Source organism: Mytilus edulis, chromosome 1, assembly GCF_963676685.1.
Source record: "Mytilus edulis chromosome 1, xbMytEdul2.2, whole genome shotgun sequence".
Classification (NCBI taxonomy): domain Eukaryota; kingdom Metazoa; phylum Mollusca; class Bivalvia; order Mytilida; family Mytilidae; genus Mytilus; species Mytilus edulis.
Genome location: NC_092344.1, coordinates 43798252 through 43824410, shown reverse-complemented (window position 1 = coordinate 43824410; position 26159 = coordinate 43798252). Strand labels below are relative to the sequence as shown.

Genomic DNA, 26159 nt, shown 5'->3' with positions numbered 1-26159 from the left:
AGCGGGGAATATCATTTCGTCTGAAAAGAAAAGGGCAGTCTTATTCCATGATATAAAACGAAGCTGTGAAACAAATACAGAGACGTGCAAAAAACGGCATACACGGCAGAGCAGTCTTGAAAGGAGACAAATTGAGAGGAGAGAAAAAAAATCACTTACCCGGCTTGCCGTGTGAAATCCAACGTATAGCCTCAGTTTCAGAAGCCGTCGCTATGACATTCGATTATAGAACAGTAGCAAGGGGAGAAAACTTTGTTTGACCAACGTTGCTACTGTTCTAAACCTTGATATCAAAAATTCATGTTTCAGTAATAAAATCTATAAACTTTTTCACTTCTCTGAAGGTGCGAAAAAATACAAATATTAAAAAAAGAAAAAGAAAAGAAATGTCTACAACACCCGGTATTCCCAGGCGGTCACCCATCCAAGTACTAACCGGGCTCGACGTTGCTTAACTTCGGTGATCGGACGAGAACCGGTTTTTTTTTTTTATCTTTATTATAATCAAACTTCGTATTTACATATCACAGTTCAGAATTACACATCAATGAAAAACATTATTATCAATTACTGTCCTTTCTCTGAAAAGAAACATTCAATATTCTACATTTACAATTCAAATGCGTGAAATATTTGTCACGAACACAATTATCTGGTTATATACTCATATATAGATATCATATTATATCCTTATAGAAAAATATTCATATACTTATATTCTAACTCACTCTTATCTACCATTCAGCACATACATTCAAATTGATAAAAAGCTTACACAGAATACAAAGAAAATTTTGAGTGAAAAATGATTATGACGTCTTATTTTCCGACAGAGGACAAAAAATAATACAATAGAAAATATTGTTCGCACTGGGCTGGATTCCATTCCACAATGCAATCAAAATTCGAAGTATTAAATATCGAGTCAATCATCAGCTATTTTAAGACATGCAAACAGAGCACAAAAATTTTCAAAATATTTGGAAAAACTTTTCCACAACATACTCACAAACAACATACAAACTATCTCTCTTACAAATCAACATATAATAAAATAATAAAACATTTAAAGTTTTTTATTTGTCGCAAATTCTATCATCTCATCTAGTCCTTTTCTCACATCATCAGTCATCAATTTCGGTATAGTTCTTACATCACGAAAATCTTCAGTCAACACTTTATTAAATTTATAGAAACCTCGGTCACTGCAATCGAGTATTTCAAATTCTTTCTCATCTATATGATACAATATCAGACGATTCCTCAATGTTTTTCCGATCAACAATTCGTTACGACCTCCTGATTGTTTCAAAACAAATTTTGGAATTAACTTTATATCAGTTGCAATATTTGACGGAAATGTTTGTTTACTTTTGTCATTATTTTCTACCAAATTATTGCGTTGAGATGTAGCAGATAGAATATCCCTGTAATTTACTTTACTAAGCGGCGGAAATTCTGAAAGTTCATCATCTTTTGTATTACATTTATTCCTTTCAATTTTGTCCATGGATAATCTACCTTTGTTTTTATTTACATTTTTTCTATTGACACAATTAACTGATACAGACAATTCTTTACCTGTATCGATTGCACTCAGTTCTATATTTGGACGTTCTATACCGGTTTCAATGTTACATGAACATGCTATAACGGAGGCCTCAGACGGGTTATCTTCAATGTCCATTATATCCGATGTATTTGCCGCCACTGTTTCGTCCTGTATTTTATTGCTTTCAAATACACAATCTGAATGAATCATCTCGATATGATTTTCAATATTCGAAATAGTTTCAACACTGTTGTTATACTCTTTCATTCGTTTTTTGTCACGGTTGACAGTTGAAATCGACTTACGTTTACTTTTATTTGTATCTTCATTTGCAAACATTATAGAAATACGTGCTCTGTCACTTTCACCATGCACAGTAAATGTAATATTTCGAAATTGTTCACAAGCATTTTCAATAGTACTCCTTAATAAGGATGGAAGTCTCTCCATTATAATATAATTCACCCTTGGGTAGCCTCTTTCTATACGACAATGTTTACAATAATGTAAAACATTACAAACGACAGTTTTGTTATAATTAAAGTCAAAAACTTACTTCTGATACAAGTTAGAACGTTTATATTCCGAAAATATGCTTGGAAATCCGAGCAATCACTTATAACATAGTAAATATTTCCTTAGACATAAACACAACGTCCAGTCACTTAAAGGTCCACTCGACCACCACGTTGCTTAACTTCGGTGATCGGACGAGAACCGGTGTTTTCAACGTGATATGGTCGTAGACACAGAAGTGTTAACATTTTCTGTATATAAAGTTAGGAGCTGCCGGAAGTCGTCTATAAAGCATTTCTTTACAAAATGTGTATCAAATTAAACAAGTTTCAGATATAATTAACAAAACAAGCAGAATTTGATATTTCAATTGAAAAATAAAAACTGCCATACACATAAAAATAAATAAGTCGCACAGCGGGATGGGTCCGCAGAAATTTGGAGTCAAACGAAATTCACGGGCAAATCATGCATACAAAAACTACAATTTCGGCAAAAGCGGGGAATATCATTTCGTCTGAAAAGAAAAGGGCAGTCTTATTCCATGATATAAAACGAAGCTGTGAAACAAATACAGAGACGTGCAAAAAACGGCATACACGGCAGAGCAGTCTTGAAAGGAGACAAATTGAGAGGGGAGAAAAAAAATCACTTACCCGGCTTGCCGTGTGAAATCCAACGTATAGCCTCAGTTTCAGAAGCCGTCGCTATGACATTCGATTATAGAACAGTAGCAAGGGGAGAAAACTTTGTTTGACCAACGTTGCTACTGTTCTAAACCTTGCTATCAAAAATTCATGTTTCAGTAATAAAATCTATAAACTTTTTCACTTCTCAGAAGGTGCGAAAAAATACAAATATTAAAAAAAGAAAAAGAAAAGAAATGTCTACAACACCCGGTATTCCCAGGCGGTCACCCATCCAAGTACTAACCGGGTTCGACGTTGCTTAACTTCGGTGATCGGACGAGAACCGGTGTTTTCAACGTGATATGGTCGTAGACACAGAAGTGTTAAAATTTTCTGTATATAAAGTTAGGAGCTGCCGGAAGTCGTCTATAAAGCATTTCTTTACAAAATGTGTATCAAATTAAACAAGTTTCAGATATAATTTACAAAACAAGCAGAATTTGATATTTCAATTGAAAAATAAAAATTGCCCTACACAAAAAAATAAATAAGTCGCACAGCGGGATGGGTCCGCAGAAATTTGGAGTCAAACGAAATTCACGGGCAAATCATGCATACAAAAACTACAATTTCGGCAAAAGCGGGGAATATCATTTCGTCTGAAAAGAAAAGGGCAGTCTTATTCCATGATATAAAACGAAGCTGTGAAACAAATACAGAGACGTGCAAAAAACGGCATACACGGCAGAGCAGTCTTGAAAGGAGACAAATTGAGAGGAGAGAAAAAAAATCACTTACCCGGCTTGCCGTGTGAAATCGTAGTTTTTGTATGCACGATTTGCCCGTGAATTTCGTTTGACTCCAAATTTCTGCGGACCCATCCCGCTGTGCGACTTATTTATTTTTTTGTGTAGGGCAGTTTTTATTTTTCAATTGAAATATCAAATTCTGCTTGTTTTGTAAATTATATCTGAAACTTGTTTGATTTGATACACATTTTGTAAAGAAATGCTTTATAGACGACTTCCGGCAGCTCCTAACTTTATATACAGAAAATTTTAACACTTCTGTGTCTACGACCATATCACGTTGAAAACACCGGTTCTCGTCCGATCACCGAAGTTAAGCAACGTCGAGCCCGGTTAGTACTTGGATGGGTGACCGCCTGGGAATACCGGGTGTTGTAGACATTTTTCTTTTTCTTTTTTTAATATTTGTATTTTTTCGCACCTTCAGAGAAGTGAAAAAGTTTATAGATTTTATTACTGAAACATGAATTTTTGATAGCAAGGTTTAGAACAGTAGCAACGTTGGTCAAACAAAGTTTTCTCCCCTTGCTACTGTTCTATAATCGAATGTCATAGCGACGGCTTCTGAAACTGAGGCTATACGTTGGATTTCACACGGCAAGCCGGGTAAGTGATTTTTTTTCTCTCCTCTCAATTTGTCTCCTTTCAAGGCTGCTCTGCCGTGTATGCCGTTTTTTTCACGTCTCTGTATTTGTTTCACAGCTTCGTTTTATATCATGGAATAAGACTGCCCTTTTCTTTTCAGACGAAATGATATTCCCCGCTTTTGCCGAAATTGTAGTTTTTGTATGCATGATTTGCCCGTGAATTTCGTTTGACTCCAAATTTCCGCGGACCCATCCCGCTGTGCGACTTATTTATTTTTTTGTGTAGGGCAGTTTTTATTTTTCAATTGAAATATCAAATTCTGCTTGTTTTGTAAATTATATCTGAAACTTGTTTAATTTGATACACATTTTGTAAAGAAATGCTTTATAGACGACTTCCGGCAGCTCCTAACTTTATATACAGAAAATTTTAACACTTCTGTGTCTACGACCATATCACGTTGAAAACACCGGTTCTCGTCCGATCACCGAAGTTAAGCAACGTCGAGCCCGGTTAGTGCTTGGATGGGTGACCGCCTGGGAATACCGGGTGGTGTAGACATTTCTTTTCTTTTTCTTTTTTTAATATTTGTATTTTTTCGCACCTTCAGAGAAGTCGTTCAAAATTGCCCAAATTTGCTTAGATTGTTCGTGAAAAACAACCCACTTTTGTGCATAAAAAGAAAAAATATGAGAAGATAGTTTTTATAATATGTTTTAAGAAAATAAAAAGAAAAGATGGTGTTACCAAACTTGTGTTCTTGCTACAAGTAAAAAATTAAAAAATCCCTATATGTTTAGTATAAATTTTGTACTAAAAGAGTTATCTCCCCTTAAATGGCTTATTTGAAAACTTAATTCTAAAAGCACAAATATTTGGTATTTGTTAAATCATTTTCGATAATGCAATTTATAACTACGTTTCTTCATATAAATAAACAGTGTAACCAATAAATTGCAGATCTGCCTCTCAATTTGTAGATTGGGGCAAAGAACTAGACCGATTATTTACTGTGGTTATACAATTCAAGATGGCGGTATACCTCTGAACTACCAAAAGTATTTTTGACTGTTGTTTAAATAAGATTTAAATGTATAAAAAAAAAATAAGATTTAAATGTATGGAATATATGTAAGTACACACTTATAAATAAATACGAAAAAAGGTGAACAAATTCAACAGGAAAATGAATTAAACATTGAATTTTGTAATATATACATGTACACTGTGAATTGCTAGGGGTTCTAATTGGAAGATTAAGCAGTAACATCATAGGATAAAATGTTTGCTTTCGGTTATGCTTTCAAAAGTCAAACAACCTCCAAAGGTTTCTTTCGCTGTCGTTTTATACTCAAAGATATCAATTGGTTGAGCTGAAGAATGCCTTAGGGTCCGAGATTTTCTCCCCGTGTTAAAGACCCATTGATGGCTCTTTGATCGGGTTATTGTCTACGGGAAATACGTCAAAGAGACACTGTCTCTGTGACGTATTCCTTGTTTCCATCCTCAATTTAAATGATTTACAATGTCGCAAATGTTGTACATATAAATATGTAATTTATCAAACGCGCGTCTGTCTATCTATTATAAAAATTTAAAGAAACAAACGCTGTGTTTGTAACCAGAAAGATTAGCCATTTAACAACTCACTGAAAAATTATGCAAAGTAAACATTTAGAAACAAAAAAATCAATTTGTGTTGTTATCAGTATACATGTAACAGCTGAATACTTATTTTGAATAAACAAATTAAGAATATAATTTACATATTAATTAAATATAAATAGAGTATGCTACTTCCACTTGTATTTTTGTCCATCTGATGAGTTGAGCCTTTTTCAACTGATTTTTATAGTTCGTTCCTATGTTGTACTGTTATACCACTCACCCAGGTTAGGGGGAGGGTTAGGATCCCGCCACTTTATTTATGTATGTGTCTGTCCCAAGTCAGGAGCCTGTAATTCAGTGGTTGTCGTTTGTTTATGTGTTACATATTTGTTTTTCGTTCATTTTTTATACAAATAAGGTCGTTAGTTTTCTCGTTTGAATTGTTTTACATTGTCATATCGGGGCCTTTTATAGCTGACTATGCGGTATGGGCTTTGCTCATTGTTGAAGGCCGTATGGGGACCTATAGTTGTTAATGTCTGTGTCATTTTTGTATCTTGTGGATAGTTGTTTCATTGGCAATCATACCACATCTTCTTTTTTATATTATATGATCCCCCTGTCTACTTCCTCTCATTGTATTAAAATAATATGTGTAATAACTTTCATAGGAAGCGCTTCATTCTAAAAATGTGCGCACCGTCAACGCTTTTTTTTTTTAACCCTATGAAGTTACAAACCATAGCATTCAATACTTATAATTACATTTTTTAGCTAGGATCATTAAAACACGATGTTTATCAAGTTTCCATTTAGTTTACCTGTGCACTTTATTGTAGGACCTCGTGTCATTATGAATGATACATTTTATTGTGTAATGAAGTTGATTAAGGAATAACGCGAGATTGCAGTGTAGCCAATCAGAATGACGTACCATAATTAAACAAAAATCTAATGTAATTATAAAACAATGCATTCATCAAGATGAATACAGACATTGAAATTGAAAACATCCAACTTGATATTACCAAAACAATTCATCATAGATACCAGGAGTACATATTTGTTCCCAAGGCAATACTATTATTCTCACAATTTAGATTCGGGTTTTATTCAACAATGAATCACAATTTTCTTTTTTTTGTATTCTTTATAATAGAATATTTATATGAATAGATGCAAGGTTTTTATTGTCATAGTTGCTAAAAACCTGACAAGTTGCTAAAATTATTATGATGATTATTTTTCCGATCAACAATAAATGATTTTTTACCATTTTCAAATAAAGGATATTTAAAAAAAAGTTATTTATAGTGTTTTGATTTGATTTCATTCATTTTCTACTTACCACCTGAGAAATATACATACGGATATTACTTTCCTTACCAGTCCAGACTTCGCAATTAAAATAAAACATCTAGATGACGCAGATACTTCCAACTGGAACTACGTCACCTACATGTTTTACTTTACCTGTACCCCAGTTTTATTTTTTGCGCCGAAGAGTTCAGACGTTAAAAAAAAATATTTTCAAAGTTATTTAATTTATATAAGTTTAAGATAATGAGAAGTGAAGGCTCGGATGCCTATGTCGAGGAAGACACTTCTTCTGTGTTAGAGGATAATGCAATGGCCTCCGATAAAGTCACTTCCGCTGCCGGGAAGAAAGGTAAGAAACGTACTTCTTCTCGTAGCAAGAAAGACAATTTGTCAGACTTAGAAAGTCGTAAGATGGCAAGAATTGAAGAACAGGACAGACAATTTGATTCAATGAATGCTAAAATGGGTAAATTCTTTGATTTACTTCATGATAAGTTAACTGACACCGGAAATGAAGTTCCAAGGTCAGAACATGAGAATCAAAATACGGTCACAGTCGAGGCATCTAGTGCTGCTCGCAGACCTCTTATCCCGTTGAATAGTGCTATTAATGAGCACCAAAATAGCGATGATGATATTGAAACACTATCTGTTCGAATTTCGGATTCGGAACATTATAATAGTGGCTTTTTATTCAGTGCAGAGGGCTCTGAGAATTCTAGAAATTCTGATCATGAAGATGTCATTACTTGTGACAGTAGATCAGTTTTAGTCTGGTAAACATGACAGGTTCCAGAAATATTTAGGTAACAGAAATGAGAAATCGTGTGAAACAGAGAAGCAAGATAATTCTGTGAGTCATACACTAGGTGACAAATTTGGTCTAGATGCTTACACTTCGTTAAAGACTGAGAAAACAGGTTTAGTGTTAGAACAAAACCAGATTGATGTTTTACGTGGTTCTTGGAGATCAGAGACTCTTCACAAAATCACTAGTTATAAGGAAAATTATAGACAAAGTTTCCCATTAGATGCAAGTTGTCAAGAATACTTCAATGTACCGACAATGGATAATACAGTAGAAAGTTTACTGATGAAAAGATATGGTCTAAAAGCTGCTTTTGTCAGAGTCCCAAGTTTATTTACTAAGAACTTAAAGTCACTTGAAAGGTTAGCTTATCAGGGTCAAGTTGCGGCCCGCATGGGATTGATCACGACTTGTTACTTGCAACAAGCAAGTGGAAATTTATTGGATAATTTAACATCTGATTCGCCAAATTTAGATAGTGCAATTCAGAATGTAAGAGACATATTTGCTTTGTCAACCAAAAGTTTAGATCAGACGGCGAGAACTGGAGCTTTTCACCACATGATACGTCGTCGTGCTACCATGTATGATACAGGTCTAAATGAACTAAGAGACTATGCTAATACAATTGTGACTTTACCATTAACAGCAGATGGTATATTTGGTTCACAGTTTGATACTAAGATGAAAGAGAAAACTGACAGAAATAAACAATTAGCTGAAGTTTTACATGATAATAGAAGAGTTACACTTGGTTCACAGTTGGGTAAAAGAAAACCAACAGCTACAGTTACTTCAGAGTCAACATTTGTGAAAAAGCCTAAATTTGACAGTAACTTTAAGATACCAAAGAAGAACTTTGGGGAGTTCAAGTCATCTAGTAAACAGACACAAGCTACCAAACCATGGGTAAGTTCTTTCTCTAATGTGAAGAAAAAGTATAGTTCCTGGCGCCAAAAATCTAATGTTGTTGCCTCAGATACCAGTGGGAGGGAGGTTAAAACATTTTATTCAGGAATGGGAATCAATAACAGACGATCAATGGGTACTGAAAACTTTACAAGAGGGTTTGAAATTAGAATTTCAAGAAACTCCTATTTTGACAGGTATAAAACACACTTCTGTCAATGCGAGGAATCTACCTATTATTTTAGCAGAGGTAGAAGATTTAATAGAAAAAAATAAAATAGAGATTGTACCTCAAGCAGAGATACATCAAGGTTTTTACAGTACACCTTTTCTGGTTCCCAAGAAAACAGGCGATTTAAGACCTGTGATCAACTTAAAACCTCTCAACCAGCATCTGAGGAAGCAACATTTCAAAATGGACACTTTAACAAAAGTTTTGAATCTAGTAAAACCCCAAGACTGAGCGTTGTCTCTCGATCTGAAAGATGCATATCTCCATATTCCAGTTCACAAAACACACAGAAAATTTCTACGTTTTTGCATACAAGGCAAATGTTACCAATTTGTAGCTCTGTGTTTCGGTCCTTCTCAAGCACCTCGAGTGTTCACAAAAATAGTTACTGTAGTAGCAGCTCATATGAGAATCCAAAACATACGCCTAGCAACTTATTTGGACGATTGGTTGCTAGTGAATGCTCAAGAGAAAATGCTAATTTCAGACAGAGAAAACACTCAATCTTCTGATAAAACTGGGATTTATAGTAAATCTTCAAAAATCTTCTCTTATCCCATCACAAGAGATCACTTACATAGGGGCATTGTTCAATTTCAAGAAGGAGATAGTTTCTCCAACTATAGAAAGAATTTTAAAGTTAGAAATGTTAGTGATAAGCTTAATGAAGGGACGCAATACGGCAAGAGATTATCTAATGTTGTTGGGTTTGATAGCGTCTTGCATAGAATTGATCCCCAATGCACGTCTTTATATGAGGCCTATCCAATTACATCTACTTCATTTCTGGAAACCATCCACCAGAGATCTCACTTATCAAATTCCATTTACTCAACACCTAAAAGATCATTTGAATTGGTGGTTGGACAGAGCAAACACTACCAAGGGCAAATCATTACACCAGTGGTCAGCAACCCTCACAATAACAACAGATGCTTCAAAGACAGGGTTTGGGGGTCACATGAACAATCAGATTTTTCAAGGTTTTTGGTCTGTTCAAGAACAGAAACAACACATAAATCTCTTGGAATTGGAAGCTGTAATTCGAACAGTACAACATTTCCTACCACAATTACAAAATCAAAAGGTGCTACTCAAATGCGACAACACAACAGTCGTTCAATATGTAAACAAACAGGGGGGCACCAAGTCCATACACCTTTGTTACAAGACATGGTGTATAATGAAAATGGCTATTCAGAACAATCTGACATTCAGAGTAGCTCACATAGCGGGGAAATTAAACGTTCTTGCAGATCATCTGTCTCGAAACAAAATACAACCCACAGAGTGGACACTGAACAATCAGATAGTTCAATCAGTGTTTGCAATGTGGGGAGAACCAACAATAGATTTGTTTGCCTCGGTACACAATCACAAGAGACCAGTGTTTTGTACTTGGATACCTCATCCCAGTGCTCTAGCAGTAGATGCTCTGTCGATATCATGGGAAAAAATGTGGGCATATGAATTTCCACTAATATGTCTAATTCCAAAAGTACTAAAACACATGAGTCAATTCAACTGTCGACTAATTCTGATAGCTCCAATGTGGCCAAGAAGACATTGGTACACAGAGCTTCTTAAAAAATCAGTAGCAAGTCCAATAAGACTACCAATAAGGTAAAATATACTGTATCAACCAAAAACAAACAATTACCATCCAAATCCTGAAGTGTTCACGCTAACAGCCTGGCTGCTCTCCACAAAAATTTCAGAAATAGGGATTTTCAAGAGAAACTAGAAAGCTTCTCAGAGTATCATGGAGATCGGGCACACAGCAAGACTATGCTTGTAAATTCAAAAGATTTCATAGTTGGTGTAGTGAACGGGAAAAAGATCCCTATGCAGCTACTTTAGCAGAATGTGCAGATTTTTTATCTCATTTGTACACTTCAGGTTTACAATACCGTACTATAGCAGGTTATAGGTCAATGTTATCTTCATTGCTATCTCCAATAGATAATGTTCCAATTGGGCAACATCCCTATATTATTAGACTACTTAGAGGGGTTTTCAATTCTAGACCTCCTAAAGTAAATTTAGCCCCAGAATGGGATTTACAAAAAATGTTAGACATGTTGCAAAAGTCTCCTTTTGAACCTTTATTGAAAGGTGATATTAAATGCTTAACTTATAAAGTGGTTTTTCTTACAGCAATCACAACGTACAGGAGGTGCTCAGACTTACAAGCATTGAGGATAGGAGAGGGGTTTGTGAATGTTCAGAAGAAAGGACTTGTTTTCTTGAGACCAGGTTTATCAAAACAAGATAGACCAAATCATTATGGAACTAAAATTTGTGTGCCTTACTTTGAACACAATAAAAAAAAACTGGATCCTAAAAGAGCCATTGCGATTTATTTGAAACGTACAGAAGAAACAAGGAAAGATGAAGGAAAACTTTTCTTGTCAACGGTTAAACCATTCAAACCGGTTACATCGCAAACAATTTCTAGGTGGTTAGTGAATACCATCAAAATGGCATATGCAAATACAGATTTTAAAGTAAAAGCTCACAGTACGAGAGCAATTGGACCTTCATGAGCCTTATTCAATGGGGCTAGTATGAAGAGTATTTTAGAGTCAGCTGACTGGTCTACAGATACAACTTTCATCAAGTTTTATTTGAGAAATGTAGATGTTAAGGTTTTATCCTGATGTGTATATAACAGATTGTTTTTAAAATCATAAAAAAAACTGATATATTTTTACTGTAATGTGCAGTTCGAAAAAAAAAAAAAGATAAAAAGACTAAAGAAAATAAAAAAAAAATGAAGACATTGTAAATATTGTATAGTGTACAGAAGAATGTTTTTAAAATGAAAAAGTGGTATGAAGTAGAGATTATACCAAGGATGAAGAGACGCAGAGCCATAGAAAATTACCCTACCACCAGAGAGGTAATCTTTCCGTATGTATATTTCTCAGGTGGTAAGTAGAAAATGAATGAAATGAAATTCTAAATTTGTTTTCAAATTCAGATTTTATGAATGAAGTTTTCTACTTACCACCTGATAATTACCCACCCAACCTCCCCACGTAATTTTCTATAGTAGTAATAATGTTACTGAAAAATAGAAAAAACAAAACTGGGGTACATGTAAAGTAAAGCATGTAGGTGACGTGTTCCGGTTGGAAGTATATCCCTCATCTAGATGTTTTATTTTAATTGCGAAGTTTGGACTGATAAGGAAAGTAATATCCGTAGTATATTTCTCAGGTGGTAAGTAGAAAACTTCATTCATAAAATCTGAATTTGAAAACAAATTTAGAATTTTTTATCATCTCATTTGGGACAACATCCCTAATGCGCCTAGAAATGAGGAACTCAAAAGTCACGTGTAAAGAAAAAATATCTGTGTAGTGATATTGGACATGTTTCTATTTTTTACAAATGACTGAACTTAACCATTTGTTGTGATTAGGAAAGTAGAGGAACATAGAATAAATGTGTAAAAACTATGGAGCTATTAAATGTGTTCAAAGTATTAAATTTTCAAAGAACTTATTGTGTTAAAAAGGGGATATTTTACCACAAGGAGCCGCATCACAAAAGGATGTTCGGGGTATGCTAATTTACGGAAAAGGTAATCTCACTTCCTACCCCGAAAATTTAACCACATATGTGAAAATGTCACAGCTTCGACACGAGCTATCATACATATCCATGTTTACGATATGGACTGAGCTACAGGAAAAAACGTTACCATTACCGCCTATGTAAAAACAATTAAAGATTTTGACCCATTTAGAAATTAAAAGGCCAGGCAATATTTGATGACTTAAATAATAGCACCTAACAGATGGTTTTAATAGTTTGAAATCATTGATGTAAGGGTTTAAAAAATCTAGTGAAATTGTGAGCATTCAAACATGGCTTTACTTTTATGATTATTAAAAAAATAAAATGTACGAGCTGTTAACAAAGCAATCAATAACAATTTGTGTTTTTTTCGATTAAAATTTCTAAAAGCAATAAACTATGAAGCAAGTTACGAAAAATACACACATTAAAGGATTTAAACTAAAAAAGGAACATGTTTGATCCCCATAATGAATAAAATAAACAAAGAGTTGGTAAGTCATAAATTAATTTACGGTTGTTTATTTATATTTTTTTATTCAAATATTTCTTTAGATGTTGCCTTACCAACAAATGTGTTGTACTGCATGTGATGTGGCATTGTAGGCTGTATTTGTTCTCTAGTCGACCTTCTCAAATACTTTAAAACTGACCGGTTTCAACTGGTTTTAATCTTCATTGTGATTCTTCCTCATCGTTAGTTTGTGTGTGTGTGTGTGTGTGTGTGTGTGTGTGTGTGCATGAGGTTGGTGTTTCATTATTTGCGCAGCTGAATTTATGCTATAGTGTTGCTAAAGTCGTGTTTATATACAATAAGACCTTTGAGTGAACTATCTGATAGTACATGATTTACATAATATTAGTAGGTTGTTATAAATGGTACCTTATACAACAGCAAGTCTATCATCTTAGTTAAATTATATTGACTGTTTAAATGATTGTGATGTACAATCTATATACAGTCTCTTTCGTAGCGAAATAAGTTCGTGTCGGTAGAAATATATTTATGGCGTCACAAATGGTGAAACAGCTTAACATCATCTGATTCCATTCCAAAATTTAAATTGCAAAAAAAAAATATTGCAATTGTCACAACTACAGTTATCCTCTGTATATCCAATGAGCAACGAGTGCCACATGTGAAGCTGATTCTACTTTGCCTTCTGGAGATCTTGATATCACCATCAGATTCGTCTGACAATGGGTTCGTGTTGCTGTTGCTTTACTTTTCAGTGGTGCACGTTGTCCTTTATACGTTTTGAATGTCGGTTTTGTTTGAAAGCGATATCAGTTTTACCTAATCTTTGATATCAGCTGTTTGTGTTCGAGGCTGAGAAATAGGTGTGATTCGAGCTTTAGCATGCTATTCATCCTGTTTTGGGCCGAATAAAAATACTGCTGATAGGTAAAACACTAACCATTTATTGTCTGTATCCTGCAAATAATTTTGTAAATTGTTTTTGCTTTGAAAAACAGAAAAACTCAAATTTATTGCATTTATTTTTCATTTAAAATCATTTGGGGCCCACGTAGTATTCTCAAAACATATCACACAATTAGCTGATGACCAGAACGCCGAAAAGAATCTCTAATTGTTTCTTATACTACATAACTTAAAGTTAATACTCATGTATCATATCATATAACAACTAATTTCAACAGTAAAAAGAAATAACAAAACATTGTCTGATTAAAGACAACAGAATGTGCTTTGTCTCCGCTTCAGAATATCGAACTGTCCGTGCATTCACTACTCATTAGGTTGCACATCTTCATACAACACTCGCCAACAGCAATGCACAAAAATACTCCAGTAGTGGGCGGAGCTTTAAAACGATATCTATACAGTATACAAATACAGGCTAGCGATATATGTTGGGATGTTACTGTATGATAAGACAATTGCCAATTGTAGGATAAAAAGATTTTAATATGTTGTTTTCATCGTGACAAAAATTATGTAATGAGATTAAGTAGTTAAGGGAGGAGAGAGATTTTTTCCTACCCGCTTTCTTTAAGCATATTCTTGATTATAGTTTAAAGTGAAAATCAAACTACAATACAATGATATTTGCTAATACTACTGTAATCGTAAGTGTTGATTAGGCTAGAAAGACATATTTCTTTAACATTATTTTACGTGACCATCTTGAAAAACGCAAGCAGATAGTTTAAACGTGCAAGCCTTTAAATGACAGTCATGGAACATATATAATATATAATATATAAAAAAGGCAAAATCTTGTGTAACAAAGTGAAATTCAAACAGGGAATAGAGGGAATTTGTAACATAATAAAAATCGTACTAAAAACAACGAAAAATATGTTACATTATTAAATGCATACGATCAGTAACCGATGTGTAACACCAAAGAAATCATACAATTACATCAGTAAATGTGTAATAACACGTAAAACATGATACCAAACAACACAAATGTGTAACAAAATAAAAGCATATGACAAAAAAGAAAATGTGTAATAACATGAAATGCATCCAATAAACGACGTTGAATGAGTATTATCATGAAATCCATACAATAGGCGATGGCAAATATGTAAAATTAAAAACATACTATGAACAACTGCAATTGTATATCAACATGAAAAGCACATTATTAACAACTGCAAATTTGTAGGAAAACGAAAGATAGTGGCGAAATATACCAAAGGGTTATTTGATCGCATAAGTCGAAAACAAACTGGCAAACAAACGAAATACGACGAAACAACATGCAAAATTACACAAAATATCACATAGAAAACACAGGAATGACCCCCCCCCCCCCCCCCCCACCCCCACCCCAAAAAAAACCAACAACAAAAAACATGAACAAGGGCTGATCCTTCAATTCTCAGGAAACAGATCAACATGTGGTATCCGCTGTTTTGCTCAAGTTAGATCAAATCACAATGATAAGTCTAATTCAGTAAGTAACATTCGAGAAATGAGGACAAGATTGTGATTATGACAATCGGAACATATACATCGGCATCTGTGAAACAAATATTTCTTGACAGTCAACCAAATCATGATTGCGTCCATGAAATATTCGAAGGGATGCTTACCAATTCTCCCCTTGGAAACCTTTGTTCAATAGCTTCATTGTAAGCAGCAACCCATTTTCAAGGAAACCATAATAGGAAATGGAAGCCAAAAATCAACGAACAACGACAAATGTTTAATATTTGGCACAACTTTTTGGGAATGTTGGGTCCTCAATGCTCTTCAACTGTGTTTTTGTTTTGCTTTATAACTATTTTTATCTGAGGGTCATTATGAGTCTTATGTAGACGAAATGCGCGTCTGGCGTATTAAATTATAATCCTGGTACCTTTGATAAATATTCACACCACAGGGTCGATGCCACTGCTGGTAGACGTTTCGTCCCCGAGGGTATCACCAGCCTAGTAGTCAGCACTTCGGTGTTGACATGAATATCAATTATATTGTCATTTTTATATATTTCCTGTTTACAAAACTATGAATTTTAAGAAAAACTAAGGATTTTCTTATCCCAGAAATAGATTACCTTAGCTGTATTTGGCACAACTTTTTGAGATTTTTGGGTCCTCAATGCTCTTCAACTTTGTACTTGTTTTGATTTATAGCTATTTTGGTCTGAGCGTCTTGTGTAGACGAATCGCGCGTCTGGCGTATTAAATTATAATCCTTCTACCTTTGATAACTATTCACATCACTGGGTCGATGCTAATGCTAGTAGACTTTTCGTCCCCGCGGGTACCAACAACCCAGTAGTCAGCACTTCGGTATTGACATGCATATCAATTATATTGTCTTTTTTATATATTTCCTGTTTACAAAATTATGAATTTTACGAAAAACTAAAGATTTTCTTATCCCAGGAGAAGATTACCTTAGCTGTATTTTGCACAACTTTTTGGAAATTTGGGTCCTCAATGCTCTTCAACTTTGTACTTGTTTGGATTTATAACTATTTTGATCTGAGCGTCACCGATGAGTATTGTGTAGACGAAACGCGCGTCTGGCGTATTAAATTATTATCCTGGTACCTTTGATAACTATTCACACCACTGGGTCGATGCCACTGCTAGTAGACGTTTCGTCCCCGAGGGTATCACCAGCCCAGTAGTCAGCACTTCGGTGTTGACATGAATATCAATTATATTGTCATTTTTATAAATTTCCTGTTTACAAAACTATGAACTTCACGAAAAACTAAGGATTTTCTTATCCCAGGAAAAGATTACCTAAGCTGTATTTGGCACAACATTTTTTGGAATTTTGGTTCGTCAATGCTCTTCAACTTTGTACTTGTTTGGCTTTATAACTATTTTGATCTGAGCGTCACTGATGAGTCTTGTGTAGACGAAACGCGCGTCTGGCGTATTAAATTATTATCCTGGTACCTTTGATAACTATTCACACCACTTGGTCGATGCCACTGCTAGTAGATGTTTCGTCCCCGAGGGTATCACCAGCCCAGTAGTCAGCACTTCGGTGTTGACATGAATATCCATTATATTGTCATTTTTATAAATTTCCTGTTTACAAAACTATGAACTTCACGAAAAACTAAGGATTTTCTTATCCCAGGAAAAGATTACCTGAGCTGTATTTGGCACAACATTTTTTGGAATTTTGGTTCGTCAATGCTTTTCAACTTTGTACTTGTTTGGCTTTATAACTATTTTGATCTGAGCGTCACTGATGAGTCTTGTGTAGACGAAACGCGCGTCTGGCGTATTAAATTATAATCCTGGTACCTTTGATAACTATAATAACATATAAATTAAATAATGAACTACAAATGTGTAAGAACATGAAAATCAAATCATTAACAACGACAAATGTGAAACAACAAATGAAATCATACAATGAACAACGGCAGATGTGTATAAAAATAATTCCATTTACAACAGTAAATGTGTACCAATATGAAAATCATATCATTAACAAATAGAAATATGAAATACCATGAAAATCATGTCATTAACTACTCAAATGTATAAAGTTATCAAAATCATATAATTAATAATTGAGGAGGCACGGCTGGTAATCTACACACGCAGAACATTTGGTTCTGCAATGAAAACCGTGAGAGGATTTTCCGGTTGTGCTTCAGTGGAGTAATTGTCACCGCTTCAAAAGGTATGTACATTTCTAAATCTCAATTTTCTTATTCAACTGATCAAAATATTGAAAATCATAGAATGCTATGCTGTGGTGAATGCTTTAACGAAGAGATACATGTATCATTCACTGTTGTACGTAGAGTTGAACTCCTACAAAATCAGTTGCCCCACGAGAAATTGCTTAAAAAAGTGACATTTCAATTTTGAAATGGTTCTAATAACAGACCTACAAGTTCAAATTTAGTTTTTTGGGGGGCAATGGGTATAAATGTTGTTTTTTGGCGGCTTGTACGCTGTCCGGTGTTGATAGACGTCTTAATAATTCCAAAAACTACATTTCTTCATTAAGTCATGCGTGAGGGGATCGGTTCTGATTGAGGACATTGAGGGGAAGGACAAACATTTTTTTTAATCTTTGGCTTTGCGACTTTTGTTGACTCAATAAATGTGATCAATGCTGATTAAAAAGCACAGATTTATCCTTATACTTTAATAGATGTAAACTGATCACTGATTCAATGAAATCAAACTATTAATTGTTTGTTCAATTTAAGAAAATGCCATTGTTCAAAGGAAAAAGGAAAAGAGGACTAACATTGACTCTCTACAAATAGCCATGGAGATACAAGTCATCCCCGCCCTCGAAGCGAACTAGACCCTCTGGAAGTAGTCCTGTCGTCAAATATACGTCACAGAGATCACCACAAATATTTAAGAAAAGTATATCGCCGATCAAAACTTCAACACCTATATATATTAGACGTAATCTGTTCACGAAATTTTCGAAACAAAAAAGGCAGATTTACAGAATTTATTATTCACGAACATCGATGAAAGCCAAGATAATCTCGAGGAAGACCATAAGGAAAAGCATGTATTAGACAACGAAGAAGTCAGAAGAAGAACACGTAGTAGACCACGAGAAAGACCACATGGAAGACCTTGAGGAAGAATATAAAGTTTTTAAAGTGCTTTAGATAAACTCTCAGACGTAGGGAAAAGGGAAAGATTTTTTTCATTAGTACAGAGTGGACGTTTTCCTTTAAACAACTCTGCATTCGACCTGTTTTTGGACATTGTTGAGGGTTTGAAAAGGACGAATCAAGACTAATGAGATACTCCCCAACATCTCTGCAGTATTTTTGGTTATCGTTGACAACATTTTTTGTTTTTATTCTTCGTGAAACATATTATTAAACCTAGGTTCCCACAATTTATTTCATAATTCAATCTCATAATTTTTTTTAAGCACACATAATAATTATTATGTGTTTTTTAATGAACAATGTAGCCTAATTTAGGTAAGTTTCAACGACTCATATAAAGATATAATTTGTACTTCCCCTCACGCATTCACGATGTCCTCAATCAGAACCGATCCCCTCACGCATGACTTAATGGAAAAATGTAGTTTTTGGAATTATTAAGACGTCTATCAACACCGGACAGCGTACACGCCGCCAAAAACAACATTCATACCCATTGCCTAAAAAAAAAACTAAATTTGAACTTGTAGGTTTGTAAATAGAACCATTTCAAAATTGAAATGTCACTTTTTAAAGCAATTTTTCGTGGGGCAACTGATTTTGTAGGAGTTCAACTCTACGTACAACAGTAAATGATACATGTATCTCTTCGTTAAAGTATTCACCACAGCATAGCATTCTCTGATTTTCAATATTTTGATCAGTTGAATAAGAAAATTGAGATTTAGAAATGTACATACCTTTTGAAGCGGTGACAATTACTCCACTCAAGCACAACCGGAAAATCCTCTCACGGTTTTCATTGCAGAACCAAATGTTCTGCGTGTGTAGATTACCAGCCGTGGGAGGGCAGTAACATGTATTAGCTCGCATATAGATTTAATCCTATTTTTAACTGGATAAAATATGCAGTATTGTTTTATTATATTTCAGATGATAATATAATTTAGTTTAGTTATTTAATAAAATGTTTGTCCTTTTATTGTTACAAAAGACCTTACTTTCTAAACACAACTTATTTAATTAAAAGATTTTTAACTATCGTGAAGGTATATGCGAATGGCTAAAACGATATCATCGCTCCACTAAGGGTCAATACAGTTTTTACCTTTTGAACGATGGAATACATTTTTGATAAAATATTTAACCCCAATTGGATCGAGTGTTTTTAAGAGGTATAACACTTAAGGTATTAAAGAGATGGCAGTTCAAAATTAAATGTTCATGAATTATCAGACATATGAAGGATAAAAAGATTCAAAAAGAGGATTTCACTAGGTAAGGATCTCCTAATGTACGCATATTTGTTTGAGTATGCATTTACACTATTTCAACCTTTTTCTTGTTGAACTTGAGCAAAAATCATTCAATTTCCTTCGGTCAATGATACGCATCTGTTTTTGTTGTAAGCAATTTTTCAAATTTTGTGTATTTTCAGACAAGGATCATCTCCATTCGCTTTGAATTCATTGGAAGAAAAGAGAACTATCATGGTCAAACAAACAGTGTCAATTTTTTTTCTGTAAGACTGCTCTGGTCTTTTGATATTTCAACAATCGTTACTCGTGTAATTTTAAGCAAAAACATCAAATTCAAAGGAGTCGTATGCGATGGGATATAAATCAAAAGTACAAATTTAACTGTACAAACATGAATGAAATACAAATATCAGAGTATAACAGAGGAGGAGGGTGGTCAAAGGTTGTCGACATTGGAATATTCGAAAGTCAAAAAATTGTCATTCAGAGACTGTCTACCTCCAAAACACCGGAAATCAATCAAGACTATAGATTAGTCTTGTTTATGAAAAATCTACTAATGAGAGATCAACTCGACCATCCTTCATTAATTAAAATGTTGGGATACTGCCAATGGTATATTACCGGTGAAGGTCACAATAATTATTCATACTATGGAGATCTCTCGGTTGTATTCGAATTGAACTAGACCTGAATGCATTGAATCTTACAATTGCAGATAGACTGACGCATGCTGGTGACCTTGCTAGTTTGTTGTCATACCTTCATTATTAACCTTTGGGATCTCTATAAGATTTCGACATTAAGCCAGAACATTTTAAAATGGTGAATGGTAAAATAAAACTGATAGATTTAGATTTTATGAAAAATGAGTAGCCAACCAGCTTTTTGTCTCCCTCACATAATTAACATTTCAAGCCGTGTCCTTTTAACGTTAGTTGGGTATACATTTACAATTAATTCTCCATAGGCCGTAATGGTAACGTTTTCCTCCGTTGCTCAGTCCATATCGTTTACTTGAACATGTATGATGGCTCATATCGAAGCTCATACATTTATACATGTCTGGTTAAATTTTCGGGGTGGCAAGTGAGATTACTTTTTTCGCAAATTGCTGGACCCCGGAAGATGGTGAAAAATGTCATTCTCCTCATGAAATAATCCCAAAATTCTGATCATAAAATTCAATAAAAAAATTGTCCTTTCTAATAATTTATTTCAGGTCAAATCTACATCTTTCTTTTCTCATCACATCAGCTCTATAAAACAGTTCTTATTGTTCATTTATGTCCATTTTTAAAATCACAGCATCCACAATTGTATGGCGGACTAATATTTTTTTTTAATTACGTCATCTGAGTTCCTCATCTCAAGGTCTATTACGGATCCTGACCCATATTGAAATCAATACTTCTGATTTTTCCAAATATTTTTATGTGATCTTCATCGGTATAACATTCTGAATAAATCTGTGTATTTTTGTCCATTTCTGAAAAAAAAATAAAGTTGTTTTAGCACTATAAGGCAATGACACTTTCGTCGCTATATTCATTTATTTTGAATACAATGTGTATGTATAATTAATTTCTTCCAGAATACATTCACTAGTCAAAACAAGGACAAAACTTCTGATTATAACCTTTAATTACAATACACAGACCCTGTTAAAGCATTCTATAAAATTTTCTTGTGTCTTAAAGTGCATTTTGGCAGAGAAATTATGCAAAAATGAAGATTTTATAAAAAAACCAACACCAAAATAATTATTCTTACTAGTGGAAATCTGGTATTTAAAACTGTGGAAAGCACTCTAAACTACTGGGAAAGTCATCCTTATCATATAATTAGAGTGCAATATAGTGCAAATTTTCAAAACTTGTCCTTTCACATAATTCTATTTGAGAAAAAATGTTTTTAACATGTATTTCAGTGAAAACCTTTTATCAGTGAGAAATCCACATGAGGTTTTAAAGGAAACATTGTGACATCACATGTATTATGGCGTCATTAAATAACGACAGATCAAAATAGTGCTAAATATAGTTTGCAGTGTTACGTGAGAAACAGTTGCCGCAAGATTTAACTCGAAATATTGAGTCGAAACGATCTGTAACTAAGCCTTTCCATTCAATATCAAGACCATAGCAACAGTTTTCATATTTGCATATTTTTAACATACCCACTGTAATTTCAATTGCATAAATACCATAAATAAACAATTTAGAGCTTGCCTAACAAAACAAAATGCTTACCAGTTATTCAGGACTTTTTAAAACCTCTAGTTTGCCATCTCAGGTTAAAAAGTAATGATATGTCTGGAACTGAAATAAGACAAAAAAAAATTACTCAGGCTGTGTTATCATTTGATTTAAATACATAAGTATTATTGAGAGAGAAAAATCTATTTCTTGAAAGTTTAATTACAAAGAAAGACAAATGCTTCTCCCTTGTGGCTTAGTAACCTTCATTTAAACCTTTTATATTAGAAGCAATGGGTAGTAGCTAACTAGCTTAATAGTTGAATCGGTGCAGAAATATTGTTTTCAAAAAGGTTTGACCCTCCCCCTTTTTCACTGAGAAATGACAATATCTTTTGTTTTGCTCAAGTGCATTAAAAATAATAATTCATGATTTTCTTAAAACATGTATATGTGTTTTCTGTTTTTTTTGCATATATCTACTGACCAGGGGTCAAATCATTGGATAAAAGCACATGCGATGATGTATCTCACTTTACTCGTATGAAGTGTGTTATCTCCCATGATTATCAGGTATTCCTGTAGACCGAAGTGATAATTACATAACAAAGACTATATTGTGTCATGTTTACTTACAATTTAATAATATTTAAAAGTTATTTCTTGCCTTTTTCAATATAGTAAACAAATTCCTTTCGGATATCTCGGAAGTAAACAAAGTTATGATTGTGCCTAAAAAAAGTGTTCAGCCCCGTGCCAGTAATGCATTTTAAAAGCGAAAATTTCATTGAGTTTTTGCTGATCTTTATCAATAATATTTATCTTAAACCATTTATAATAACTAGGTATAAATAAAAAACTACTAACCATCATTTTTGGTGGTGTACAAGGTGAAATCATCCATAAATCAGCCTGAAAACTTCTGGAATTAAGCTTCTAAATTGGGTATACATTTACAATTAATTCTCCATAGGCCGTAATGGTAACGTTTTCCTCCGTTGCTCAGTCCATATCGTTTACTTGAACATGTATGATGGCTCATATCGAAGCTCATACATTTATACATGTCTGGTTAAATTTTCGGGGTGGCAAGTGAGATTACTTTTTTCGCAAATTGCTGGACCCCGGAAGATGGTGAAAAATGTCACTCTCCTCATGAAATAATCCCAAAATTCTGATCATAAAATTCAATAAAAAAATTGTCCTTTCTAATAATTTATTTCAGGTCAAATCTACATCTTTCTTTTCTCATCACATCAGCTCTATAAAACAGTTCTTATTGTTCATTTATGTCCATTTTTAAAATCACAGCATCCACAATTGTATGGCGGACTAATATTTTTTTTTAATTACGTCATCTGAGTTCCTCATCTCAAGGTCTATTACGGATCCTGACCCATATTGAAATCAATACTTCTGATTTTTCCAAATATTTTTATGTGATCTTCATCGGTATAACATTCTGAATAAATCTGTGTATTTTTGTCCATTTCTGAAAAAAAAATAAAGTTGTTTTAGCACTATAAGGCAATGACACTTTCGTCGCTATATTCATTTATTTTGAATACAATGTGTATGTATAATTAATTTCTTCCAGAATGCATTCACTAGTCAAAACAAGGACAAAACTTCTGATTATAACCTTTAATTACAATACACAGACCCTGTTAAAGCATTCTATAAAATTTTCTTGTGTCTTAAAGTGCATTTTGGCAGAGAAATTATGCAAAAATGAAGATTTTATAAAAAAACCAACACCAAAATAATTATTCTTACTAGTGGAAATCTGGTATTTAAAACTGTGGAAAGCACTCTAAACTACTGGGAAAGTCATCCTTATCATATAATTAGAGTGCAATATAGTGCAAATTTTCAAAACTTGTCCTTTCACATAATTCTATTTGAGAAAAAATGTTTTTAACATGTATTTCAGTGAAAACCTTTTATCAGTGAGAAATCCACATGAGGTTTTAAAGGAAACATTGTGACATCACATGTATTATGGCGTCATTAAATAACGACAGATCAAAATAGTGCTAAATATAGTTTGCAGTGTTACGTGAGAAACAGTTGCCGCAAGATTTAACTCGAAATATTGAGTCGAAACGATCTGTAACTAAGCCTTTCCATTCAATATCAAGACCATAGCAACAGTTTTCATATTTGCATATTTTTAACATACCCACTGTAATTTCAATTGCATAAATACCATAAATAAACAATTTAGAGCTTGCCTAACAAAACAAAATGCTTACCAGTTATTCAGGACTTTTTAAAACCTCTAGTTTGCCATCTCAGGTTAAAAAGTAATGATATGTCTGGAACTGAAATAAGACAAAAAAAAAATACTCAGGCTGTGTTATCATTTGATTTAAATACATAAGTATTATTGAGAGAGAAAAATCTATTTCTTGAAAGTTTAATTACAAAGAAAGACAAATGCTTCTCCCTTGTGGCTTAGTAACCTTCATTTAAACCTTTTATATTAGAAGCAATGGGTAGTAGCTAACTAGCTTAATAGTTGAATCGGTGCAGAAATATTGTTTTCAAAAAGGTTTGACCCTCCCCCTTTTTCACTGAGAAATGACAATATCTTTTGTTTTGCTCAAGTGCATTAAAAATAATAATTCATGATTTTCTTAAAACATGTACATGTGTTTTCTGTTTTTTTGCATATATCTACTGACCAGGGGTCAAATCATTGGATAAAAGCACATGCGATGATGTATCTCACTTTACTCGTATGAAGTGTGTTATCTCCCATGATTATCAGGTATTCCTGTAGACCGAAGTGATAATTACATAACAAAGACTATATTGTGTCATGTTTACTTACAATTTAATAATATTTAAAAGTTATTTCTTGCCTTTTTCAATATAGTAAACAAATTCCTTTCGGATATCTCGGAAGTAAACAAAGTTATGATTGTGCCTAAAAAAAGTGTTCAGCCCCGTGCCAGTAATGCATTTTAAAAGCGAAAATTTCATTGAGTTTTTGCTGATCTTTATCAATAATATTTATCTTAAACCATTTATAATAACTAGGTATAAATAAAAAACTACTAACCATCATTTTTGGTGGTGTACAAGGTGAAATCATCCATAAATCAGCCTGAAAACTTCTGGAATTAAGCTTCTAAATTGGGTATACATTTACAATTAATTCTCCATAGGCCGTAATGGTAACGTTTTCCTCCGTTGCTCAGTCCATATCGTTTACTTGAACATGTATGATGGCTCATATCGAAGCTCATACATTTATACATGTCTGGTTAAATTTTCGGGGTGGCAAGTGAGATTACTTTTTTCGCAAATTGCTGGACCCCGGAAGATGGTGAAAAATGTCACTCTCCTCATGAAATAATCCCAAAATTCTGATCATAAAATTCAATAAAAAAATTGTCCTTTCTAATAATTTATTTCAGGTCAAATCTACATCTTTCTTTTCTCATCACATCAGCTCTATAAAACAGTTCTTATTGTTCATTTATGTCCATTTTTAAAATCACAGCATCCACAATTGTATGGCGGACTAATATTTTTTTTTAATTACGTCATCTGAGTTCCTCATCTCAAGGTCTATTACTGATCCTGACCCATATTGAAATCAATACTTCTGATTTTTCCAAATATTTTTATGTGATCTTCATCGGTATAACATTCTGAATAAATCTGTGTATTTTTGTCCATTTCTGAAAAAAAAATAAAGTTGTTTTAGCACTATAAGGCAATGACACTTTCGTCGCTATATTCATTTATTTTGAATACAATGTGTATGTATAATTAATTTCTTCCAGAATACATTCACTAGTCAAAACAAGGACAAAACTTCTGATTATAACCTTTAATTACAATACACAGACCCTGTTAAAGCATTCTATAAAATTTTCTTGTGTCTTAAAGTGCATTTTGGCAGAGAAATTATGCAAAAATGAAGATTTTATAAAAAAACCAACACCAAAATAATTATTCTTACTAGTGGAAATCTGGTATTTAAAACTGTGGAAAGCACTCTAAACTACTGGGAAAGTCATCCTTATCA

At 33.6% G+C, this 26159-nt stretch overlaps 1 long non-coding RNA gene and 3 other non-coding genes across 4 annotated transcripts; 2 read left to right on the top strand and 2 right to left on the bottom strand.

Moving 5' to 3' along the window:
• Positions 1-2952: 2952 nt before the first annotated feature.
• LOC139508428 (5S ribosomal RNA) lies at positions 2953-3071 on the bottom strand. The gene has a single exon (XR_011661210.1). It is a non-coding gene; the product is annotated as a 5S ribosomal RNA (ribosomal RNA).
• Positions 3072-3768: 697 nt separating this feature from the next.
• Positions 3769-3887, top strand: LOC139507947 (5S ribosomal RNA). The gene has a single exon (XR_011660946.1). It is a non-coding gene; the product is annotated as a 5S ribosomal RNA (ribosomal RNA).
• Positions 3888-4536: 649 nt separating this feature from the next.
• On the top strand, positions 4537-4655 carry LOC139508514 (5S ribosomal RNA). Its single transcript, XR_011661285.1, has one exon. It is a non-coding gene; the product is annotated as a 5S ribosomal RNA (ribosomal RNA).
• A 16165-nt stretch (positions 4656-20820) lies between these two features.
• LOC139512521 (uncharacterized) lies at positions 20821-25804 on the bottom strand. The gene is made up of 5 exons (XR_011662293.1): positions 25185-25804; positions 24373-24441; positions 22985-23609; positions 22172-22240; positions 20821-21408 (listed from the first exon to the last, which is right to left on the bottom strand). It is a non-coding gene; the product is annotated as an uncharacterized lncRNA (long non-coding RNA).
• Positions 25805-26159: the final 355 nt, after the last annotated feature.